The 10,957-nt window shown below is 43.6% G+C and overlaps 1 protein-coding gene across 6 annotated transcripts in view; it reads left to right on the top strand.

Moving 5' to 3' along the window:
* Positions 1-10,957, top strand: part of LOC135219486 (E3 ubiquitin-protein ligase HERC2-like) — a 294,113-nt gene that overhangs the window by 89,571 nt on the left and 193,585 nt on the right. The window lies entirely within an intron of this gene.

The raw sequence follows: 10,957 nt of genomic DNA, 5'->3' as shown, positions 1-10,957 counted from the left end.
TGATGCATGACCTTCCATTTTGTTTGTCTGTGGGATCTGTCAAATTCCTTCTCACAATCAACAAAGCTGTCAAAAGGGGATTTGTAATTTCCATACACTGCTGCACAATATGTCATAACACAGATATTTGAACTTTGTAACTCCTGCCTTTTCTAAAACTAGCTTGTCTATCTCGAAGCATTATATCAGTTTGTCTCTCCAGCCTGTAGAGATTAAGTACAGTGAATATTCTCATCACAGCTGGTGCTAGCGCAGTGCCTCTGTAGGTCCCACATTCAGTCAGTTCACTTTTCTTTACAGTAATACCCGGAATTTGAGTGAGATTAGGTTCCAGACCCCCTACAGGAGGGGAATTTTTGCTTAAGTTTAGCCCTGTCTCTAAAAATGCTAAGAAATGCTTACTTCTAGAGTTTGAAACTAAATATGACCTTAATCATGCTTCCTAAGTATTAAGCTAACTTTTGAATGAAATTTAAGTTACATTGTAATTTCATTTAAAAGTTAGCTTAATACATTACCTTTGAAAAAGAAATAAATGGTTGGTAAAAATATAGTGTGTGAAGATTACATATCTACTATTTCTCTTCTTCCCCTCTCCAACTGATCTATTTTTAGAAGTCTTCTGTGCCTCATTTTTAAGAAATGCTGTATTTTGTCTTTTCTCTTGGTTCTGAAATTCCTTTTCATGAACAAACAGTGCTTTGTATTTGGACTAATACAACTGTTAGCTATGTATCTATGTTTTAGAATGGCGCATTTACAGTTCTAGACAGTAAAGGTAAAATTAGATTGATTTACAATTATCTACCACTAACTATGAATGAGAGAGAGAGTAAGATGAGTTGTTCTTACTTAAGAGAGTAAAATTATTTTTGAATTATTACGGAGAGAGAGAGGTACGTAAAAATCATTGACCTCCAACACCCCTCCACCTGTCACATTACTTGACATATTTGACAGCTCTGGCTTTGAGCTTCGCTTAGGATTAAAAACAAAAGATGAGGGAAAGGATATTTTCATATGCATTTTCTAAGTACAGTATTATTATTATTATTATTATTTTTTTTTTTTTTTTGCTCTATCACAGTCCTCCAATTCGACTGGGTGGTATTTATAGTGTGGGGTTCCGGGTTGCATCCTGCCTCCTTAGGAGTCCATCACTCTTACTATGTGTGCCGTTTCTAGGATCACACTCTTCTGCATGAGTCCTGGAGCTACTTCAGTCTCTAGTTTTTCTAGATTCCTTTTCAGGGATCTTGGGATCATGCCTAGTGCTCCTATGATGATGGGTACGATTTCCACTGGCATATCCCATATCCTTCTTATTTCTATTTTCAGATCTTGATACTTATCCAATTTTTCCCTCTCTTTCTCTTCAACTCTGGTGTCCCATGGTATTGCGACATCAATGAGTGATACTTTCTTCTTGACCTTGTCAATCAACGTCACGTCTGGTCTGGTTTGCACGTATCACCCTATCCGTTCTGATACCATAGTCCCAGAGGATCTTTGCCTGATCGTTTCTATCACTCCTTCAGGTTGGTGCTCGTACCACTTATTACTGCAAGGTAGCTGATGTTTCTTGCACAGGCTCCAGTGGAGGGCTTTTGCTACTGAATCATGCCTCTTTTTGTACTGGTTCTGTGCAAGTGCCGGGCATTCACTTGCTATGTGGTTTATGGTTTCACTTTTCGTATTGCACTTCCTACATATGGGAGAGATGTTATTTCCGTCTATCGTACTTTGAACATATCTGGTTCTTAGGGCCTGATCTTGTGCCGCTGTTATCATTCCTTCAGTTTCCTTCTTGAGCTCTCCCCTCTGTAGCCATTGCCAATTGTCATCGCTGGCTAGTTCTTTAGTCTGTCTCATGTATTGTCCGTGCATTGGTTTGTTGTGCCACCAGTCCTCTGTTCTTTCTGTCTTTCTCCTGTCTCTGTATATTTCTGGGTCTTCGTCTGCTTTTATTAGTCCTTCTTCCCATGCACTCTTTAGCCACTCGTCTTCACTGGTTTTCAGATATTGCCCCAGTGCTCTGTTTTCGATGTTGACGCAGTCCTCTATACTTAGTAGTCCTCTCCCTCCTTCCTTTCGTGTTATGTATAGTCTGTCCGTATTTGCTCTTGGGTGTAGTGCTTTGTGTATTGTCATATGTTTCCTGGTTTTCTGATCTATGCTGCGGAGTTCTGCCTTCGTCCATTCCACTATTCCTGCGCTGTATCTGATTACTGGCACTGCCCATGTGTTTATGGCTTTTATCATATTTCCGGCGTTGAGTTTTGACTTGAGTATCGCCTTGAGTCTCTGCATATATTCTTTCCTGATCGTGTCCTTCATCTCTTGGTGTTTTATATCTCCTCCTTCCATTATTCCCAGGTATTTGTATCCTGTCTCATCTAGTGTTTGATGTTGCTCCCATCTGGTAGCTTTATCCCTTCAGTTCTCGTTACTTTGCCTTTTGTATGTTGACTAAGGCGCATTTTTCTATTCCAAACTCCATCCTGATGTCCCAGATACAATCCTTACAGTCTGGGATTAGGGAATCTATTTCCTTGAATGCTCTTACCATACAGCTTGATGTCGTCCATGAACATCAGATGGTTGATTCTGTTGCCTCTTTTCTTGAGTTGGTACCCGGCATCCATCATATTATTATTATTATTATTATTATTATTATTATTATTATTATTATTATTATTATTATTTGAAAATATTAATAAACATATACATGTATCATAAAAATTTTCACACCTCAGTAAGAGAGAGAGAGAAAATTGCCCTTACTTAAAGGAGTAAAATGGAAAGGGAAAGGTATTTTATTTCTTTAAAATACTATTAACTATAAATTTTGTAATTACAGTCATATTATTATTATTATTATTATTATTATTATTATTATTATTATTATTATTTTTTTTTTATGAATATAATGGCACAATTTACAGAATTTGTCTTATACAGAATTTTCTTAATTCTTCTAATGACCTTCTTCTCTGGCACACTAGTATTTCTGAGCAGCTGTCGGATGTTCATCATGCTTTTGGTCATCAACAGAATTTTGGACTGGTGTTATCAGAGACGGCGGGTCAGGGACAGGCTAAGAGTTGGCCACGGGTATTCAGGTGTGTCTTGTTGGTCAGGAACAGGCTGTAGTCGTCTGGTCAATCCGTATTTCTCATGTTTCTTTCAGGTTTCTTAAGGATGTCTACATGATTTGGTCACCTCATTTGGTCATCCTCGGGACTGGATCGATGTGTGCAGTGAACTACTTCGGTGGGATTTGCGCTATTTATTGCAATTAGGTGGCTTGAGGAGTCTGGTACTCTATTTGTCATTGGGTGCTGCTTGTGGTGTCGTTCGTGATGTCAGTGGGGGGACGGCTTCTGATTGGCTGTCCCCTCCGTGGGCAGAGCCTCATTCTCATCGGCGATGGTGGAAGTCTTCTCGAAGGGCGTGCTGCTAGGTTGTGCACAGGGTGAGAGCCTGTGCTTGTCACCCTCAGGATTTTGAGGGACATCGTCAGGATGAGAGCTAATGCTTCTATCACCCTCTGAATCCATTTGGTATGGTGGCTGTGGTACGGAGTTGTCTCCTGCACTCCTGACGGTGATGGGGAGGAGGAAGGTCTCCTGTGTGACATACATACTGGGCTTCTCCCTCTCAATGTTCTAGGTCAATAACTTCAAAGTTCCCGATGATGTCGCAGTAGCAAATCTTTTCATCGTGCATTTCTTGCATTGATGGGAACTTTGAAGTTATCAACCAAGCACCCAGTGTATGACGTCTAAAAATCCTAGAAGCATTGCACATTGGGAGGGAGAAGCGCAGTATGAATGTCACACAGGATACCTTCCTCCTCCTCACCACCGTCAGGAGAGCAGCAGACAACTCCCAACTACAATCATTACATCAAAGGGATTCCGAGGGTGATAGAAGGGTTAGCTCTCATCCTAAAGACGTCCCTCAAAATCCTGAGGGTGATCAAAGCACAGGCCTTCACCCTGAGGACAACCTAGCACCACGCCCTTCAAGAAGATCTACACCATCGCCAATGAGAATGAGGCTCCACCCATGGAGAGGACAGCCAATCCGAAGCAGTCCCCCCAATGACATCATGTGTGACACCATATGCAGTGCCCAATGAAAAGCCACCTAATTGCAATAAATAGCACGAATCCTACCAAAGTAGCTCATTGAACACAGCAATCCTGTCCCAAAGATTGTCAAACGAGGTGGCCAAAACATGTAGGCACCCTTAAGAATTCTGAAAGAAACATAAGAAATATAGGCTGACCTAACGACTACGGCCTGTTCCCGACCTACAAGACACACCTAAATATCCGTTGCGGACTCTTGGTCTGTCCCTGACCCGCTGTCTCTTGATAACATCAATCCAAAATTCCGTTGATGACCAAAAGCATGATGAACATCAGACAGCTGCATAGAAACACAAGTGTGCCAGAGAAGCAAGTCATTAGAATTATGAAAATTCTATGTAAGAACAATTCTTTAAAATCTGCCATTATATTCAATAAAACATGTTTGAAAGAAGGCCTGTTTCCAGCATATTATTATTATTTTTTTCTTCTTTTTTGCTCTATCACAGTCCTCCAATTCGACTGGGTGGTATTTATAGTGTGGGGCTCCGGGTTGCATCCTGCCTCCTTAGGAATCCATCACTTTTCTTACTGTGTGTGCCATTTCTAGGATCACACACTTCTGCATGAGTCCTGGAGCTCCTTCAGCCTCTAGTTTTTCTAGATTCCTTTTCAGGAATCTTGGGATGGTGCCTAGTGTTCCTATGATTATGGGTACAATTTCCACCGGCATATCCCATATCCTTCTAATTTCTATTTTCAGGTCTTGATACTTATCCAAATTTTCCCTCTCTTTCTCTTCAACTCTGGTATCCCATGGTATTGCAACATCAATGAGTGATACTTTCTCCTTGATTTTGTCAATCAACGTCACGTCTGGTCTATTTGCACGTATTACCCTATCTGTTCTGATACCATATTCCCAGAGGATCTTTGCCTGATCATTTTCTATCACTCCTTCAGGTTGGTGTTTGTACCACTTATTACTACAAGGTAGTTGATGTGTCTTGCAAAAGCTCCAGTGGAGGGCTTCTTCTTCTTCTTATTATTATTATTATTATTATTTATTTATTTATTTTTTTATTTTTTTTTTTTTTTGCTCTTTCACAGTCCTTGAATTCGACTGGGTGGTATTTATAGTGTGGGATTCCGGGTTGTATCCTGCCTCCTTAGGAGTCCATCACTCTTCTTACTATGTGTGCCGTTTCTAGGATCACACTCTTCTGCATGAGTCCTGGAGCTACTTCAGCGTCTAGTTTTTCTAGATTCCTTTTCAGGGATCTTGGGATCGTGCCTAGTGCTCCTATGATTATGGGTACGATTTCCACTGGCATATCCCATATCCTTCTTATTTCTATTTTCAGATCTTGATACTTATCCATTTTTTCTCTCTCTTTCTCTTCAACTCTGGTGTCATTTTTTCCCTCTCTTTCTCTTCAACTCTGGTGTCTCATGGTATTGCGACATCAATGAATGATACTTTCTTCTTGACTTTGTCAATCAACGTCACGTCTGGTCTGTTTGCCACGTATCACCCTATCCGTTCTGATTACCATAGTCCCCAGAGGTCTTTGCCTGATCGTTTTCTATCACTCCCTCAGGTTGGTGCTCGTACCACTTATTACTGCAAGGTAGCTGATGTTTCTTGCACAGGCTCCAGTGGAGGGCTTTTGCCACTGAATCATGCCTCTTTTTGTACTGGTTCTGTGCAAGTGCTGGGCATCCGCTTGCTATGTGGTTTGTTCATGAAACTTACCCAGCAGATATATATATAGCTGTATTTCTCCGAAGTCCGACAGAATTTCAAAACTCCCGGCACACGCAGTGGTCGGCCAGGTGGTTAGTACCCATTCCCGCCGCTGGGAGGCGGGTGTCAGTGTCAGGAACCATTCCCATTTTCTATTCAGATTTTTTCTGTCGCCGGTGTTGATAACAACTGTTTTCAACACCTCCGTCTAGGATTTTCGAAACTTCTCTGTTACTTGAGTATCCTGTTTGTTTTTGGTATCGAACGTGGATTGTGACTAGGCATACGCTGATAGTGGATTGGATTGGAATTTGGTTTGGTTTTTTCCTTTAACTAAGATGTCTGGGACTAGTTTATCTAGCACCAGAGTGTGTTGTATGGAAGGTTGTAAGGTGAGGCTACCGAAAGGTTTGGTAGACCCACACACAATATGTAATAATTGTAGAGAACATACGTGTGTTATAAATGACCGTTGTAAGGAGTGTGAATGTCTGTCTGATTCGGGTTGGAAGGCGTATGAATCCTATGTGCGGAAATTGGAGCGTGATAGGACACGGAGATCTTCCTCCAGGAGTGTATCAGTCAGTAGAAGTAAGGGTATAAGGTTTCTCCTACTATACATTCAGTAGTGGTACACCTAAATCTGTTGTGCCTTCGGGCCCTGAAAATATTGTGCCTTCGGCCCTGAAAAATCAGTGGAAGACAATGCTTCTACGATTCTGGAATCAATACGAAACCTAGAATCTAAAGTGCTCGCTTTGGAGGGTAAAAGCATTATTAGTGAACAAAAGTGCAGTGAAAGTGCCCCCACCATGTTGTGGAGGGGGCGTCAGATCAGCCCTATAATGCCTCTAGGCCTGGACCTCTGTCGAACTTCCAAGCCCAGGAAGACGGACATGTCGAAAGCCGCAGAGGGTTTACGGGGAACCCCCACCGATCTGGCGTCCCTTCGCAGAACCTGTAGACGATCCCCAGGCTGCCAAAGAGTGTGCGAGTGCGCATATCCTCCGCGAGTGCTTTTCGTCCTCGGAGGCGTCCTCCCCATAACAGGAGTTTGGAGCATGAGAAGACGCTCACGTCCTCTGAAAAAGAGCTATGACGTTAAATGTCGCACAGGCGGCTATCGTCAGTAGTCTCTCAGAGGAGGGCGCAGAGTCTCTTTGCGCTGCTTCTTCGTTACGGGCTTCGCCTCGAGACTTGGATTACTCTCCACCGCAAAAAAGATCGAAAACTCAAGGTGTCGCACAGGCGGCCAGAGTCTTCGATCGCAGGGAAGAAGAGGCTTCACGTCCTTTTTCTCCTGTTGGTTTGCGGTCTTCACCGGAGAGTTTTGCTGCATGGACTCCTCAAAGGAGAATTATGATGTCATCTGACGAGGACGCCTTGGAGCGCCCTAGTCGTTCTAAGAATAGAACTAGAACGGGTCCTGTGAGAAGGGATGGGGCTTCCCCTCGCCCTTGCCTTCTCATAGGATCAGTTTTTCTCCTGAAAAAAGAATCTTCTACTACAAAGAGTGTTATCAGGTCGATGCAACAACAACTTGCTTCGTTGCTGGCTGAGAGAGAATCAGAAATTCGTCCGAGAAGAAAAGATGATAAATTACCGATTAAAAGATCTAAGAGGTCTCCCGCACGGGTGGACCGATCGTCTCTTTCGCCTGTGAGTACTCATTCTAGATTTCGTACGTCTCACCTGCAGTTGGAGAAAGAGCATGAAAAACTTCCTACGAGGAATTTTGAGATCGAAAGGAAGAAATTTCGCCCAGACTCTCGAGGCTCGCTTTATCCAAGAACGGACGATCCTATGGTTGCGAAACGAGGCCGTCTACAGTCTGAGAAATCGACGCTCCTAGTTCGGCTTGGAAGGAGCGGAGTGTTTCACAGGGACGCCTATTTTTAGACAAGCGGTACGCTCGGACAGACGTCGAGCGTGACGCTCACCTGGACGGCAGGCGTGGCGCTCGGATGGACGCCGAGCGGGACGCTCGGGCTGAGCAAACGAGCGTGACGCTCCGGTACGCCAAGCGGGACGCTCGGCTGAGCACGAGCGTGACGCTCACCTGGACGCCAAGCGTGGCGCTCGGCTGGACGCCAAGCGTGACGCTCGGCTGGACGCCAAGCGTGACGCTTGGCTGGACGCCAAGCTTGACGCTCGGACGGATGCCAAGCGAGACGTTCAAACGGACGCTTTGTTGCATATCCATCAGGTATCACAGCAAGGTATTAGTATGGAACCTCAACTGCAATCGGCTTTTCGAAGAGACTCCCATCGAGAGAATGAGCAGAAATTGTACCCCCCGTACCGCTTTATCTGAATCTTTAGATATTAATATTCAGAATGCTCCTTGCACGTCAAAACAATGATCTTCATTAAAGCTCGGAGTGAAAGGACTTGTACCACCAGCTTCGGAGTCCCCTTGGTCACTCCTATAGATGAGGAAGGATTAAGTAAATATTTCAGAAGAAACGGAAGAGGATCAACCCGCTGTGTCAGATTCTTCCGATTATCAAGTTTTGGTTCGATTGCTTCGGATTCATTTGGAGAAGTTTTCAACCCGCCAGCACCTCGGTCGCCTCCTTCTCAGTTTTCGTTGTCAAAAACAAATAAGACTCCTGGATTTGTTTAAAATGACAAAGTCTCTTTTCAAACTAAGAGAGCTTTTAAGAAGGTGCAAGATTGGATGGAGTCTAGAAAAGCTCAAGGAAAGTTTTCCTTTGCCCAGCCTCCTTCAAGACTTGCTGGCAAGGGGGGGGGGGGGCTGGGATCTGGTATGATACAGGTGAGAATGTCGGGTTAAGGGCTCCCGCATCGACTCAAGGTTACTTTTTTCCAGTCTGGTTGACGCACCAAGAAGGTCTCTTCTTTCGTCAGCTAAAAATAACATGGACACCGGCGGAGATAGACCACCATCTGAAAGGTCTTTGTTTTTCGGACAATTGAAGTATTTAATTTCTTAGACTGGTGTTTGGGCTGCTTGACACTAAGTCTCGTAGTCAAGACTCAATTAGCTTGGGGGAGCTATCCAGTGTTCTCGCTTGTATGGATAAGGCCGTCAGAGATGGTTCAGAGGAATTGGCTTCACATTTTTGTGCAGGGCTCCTGAAAAAGAGAGCTATCTACTGTAAATTTACTACCAAAGCAGTGTCTCCAACACAGAAGGCAGATTTGCTTTTCGCCCCTCTTTCTGACCATCTCTTCCCCCAGGCTATGATTAAAGATGTAGCTGGAAGTCTACAGGAAAAAAGCTACTCAGGATCTCTTTGCACAATCTTCTCGACGTCCTGCGGTTCCTTCGACTTCAACACGAACCCAGTTTTCTAAGAAAAATAAAGCCTTTCGAGGTGGAGCATCCTCTAGACCTTCTCCTAGAGGAAGAGGACTCTCTAGAGGCAGAGCTCAGTCTAAGTCCAGAGGTAAAAAATGAGGAGGGAGTCCTTCAGTCGCCAGTAGGTGCCAGGCTTCATTTATTTGCAGAAGCTTGGAAGAAGATAGAGGCAGAACAGCTGGTCGCTCAACGTCATCGACGAGGATACAAAATACCTTTCCTGAAGCCTCCTCCATTGTGCACAACACCTATAGATCTATCACCCTCTTACCATGGAGAAAAACAACAGATCTTGTACGATCTGATAGAACAAATGCTCGAGAAGAAAGCAATAGAACAAGTCGAGGTTACATTACAGTCCCCGGGTTTTCTACAACAGGTTATTCCTGGTGCCGAAACAGTCGGGAGGCTGGTGGCCAGTTTTAGATGTGAGCAGTCTAAACCTTTTTATAGAGAGACAGACGTTCAAGATGGAGACACCTCAGTCAGTGCTTGTGGCCTTAAGACAAAAACGATGGGATGGTATCACTGGACCTGCAAGACGCATATTTCCACGTCCCGATACATCTCCGATCGAAGAAATACCTGCGTTTTGTCCATGAAGGGAAGAGTTTTCCAATTCAGAGCTCTTTGCTTCGGTCTGAGTACCGGCGGCACCAATGATTTTCACAATTCCTAATGAAGAATGTGGCGAGGTGGCTTCATCTTGCAAACATAAGGATCTAGATGACTGGCTCATTCGAGCATCGTCGAAGAAAGGTGTCTGAAGGACCTTCAATCAACCTTAACTCTAGCAAAGTCCCTGTACTTCTAGTGAATTTCAAAAAGTCGCAGCTGATCCCCACACAGTCCATCGTGTATCTGGGGATTCAGATGGATTCAGTGGCTTTTCGAGCTTTTCCCGTCCCAGGGCCGGGACGTCAACAGCAAGGATTAGAAAAAATATCAGTCTTCTTAAGGAAAGAATCATGCTCGGTGAGGGAATGGATGAGTCAGCTGGGCACCATTTCCTCGCTGGAGAAGTTTGTTTCCTTGGGGAGACTACATCTCAGACCTCTCCAGTTTTTCCTGAAGGAGAATTGGGAGGACAAAAGGGATTTTGACGTAGGAAAAATCTATTTCTGGGTGATTGGCTCGTGTCGCCCTATGAAATATCCTTAAGATCAGTATTTCTAGGTAAAATAATAAAACTAAAATTACCAGAGAAAAACAAAATTAAGAAAATGTCAGTAAAAACTGACTCGCTCACTCTATAAAAGAGTGTCGGTATGTGAATATAGGCGAGTGGGATCACTACCACGAGTCATTCACCATTTAGACCTTCCAGCATAAAATCCCCACCAGAGAGAGTTATACTAAAGGGTGATGCGACCGCTACTACTACTACTACCGACGGCCACGGACAGCAGCGCCCCTAGCGGTCATCCTTAATCTATGAACATCTTGTCCCTGCAGGGTGGGTAAAAGAAAAACAGGGTGGGTGGGTTTTTCATAGGGCGACAACGAGCCAATCACCCAGAAATAGATTTTTCCTACGTCAAAAATCCCTTTTTTCTGGGCTCAGCTCGTGTCGGCCTATGAAATAGTACCAGAGAAACAGACAAGATGGGAATAAGGACAAATGAAACCCAATAGTCAAAAAAGAGATATATAATATAAGTGAATCAGGGACATTACAGTATACAAACAAATAGTACTTAAAGCTAACTTATCCTAAACAATGGTATGATAAAGAAAGCAATCAATATGAAGTACTTAAAATTAACTTATACTAGCATAGTAACACAT

The sequence above is a fragment of the Macrobrachium nipponense genome, chromosome 1 (assembly GCF_015104395.2).
Source record: "Macrobrachium nipponense isolate FS-2020 chromosome 1, ASM1510439v2, whole genome shotgun sequence".
Lineage (NCBI taxonomy): Eukaryota > Metazoa > Arthropoda > Malacostraca > Decapoda > Palaemonidae > Macrobrachium > Macrobrachium nipponense.
Note: the sequence above shows the minus strand (reverse complement) of the source record. Positions and strands in the feature narration are given on the sequence as shown.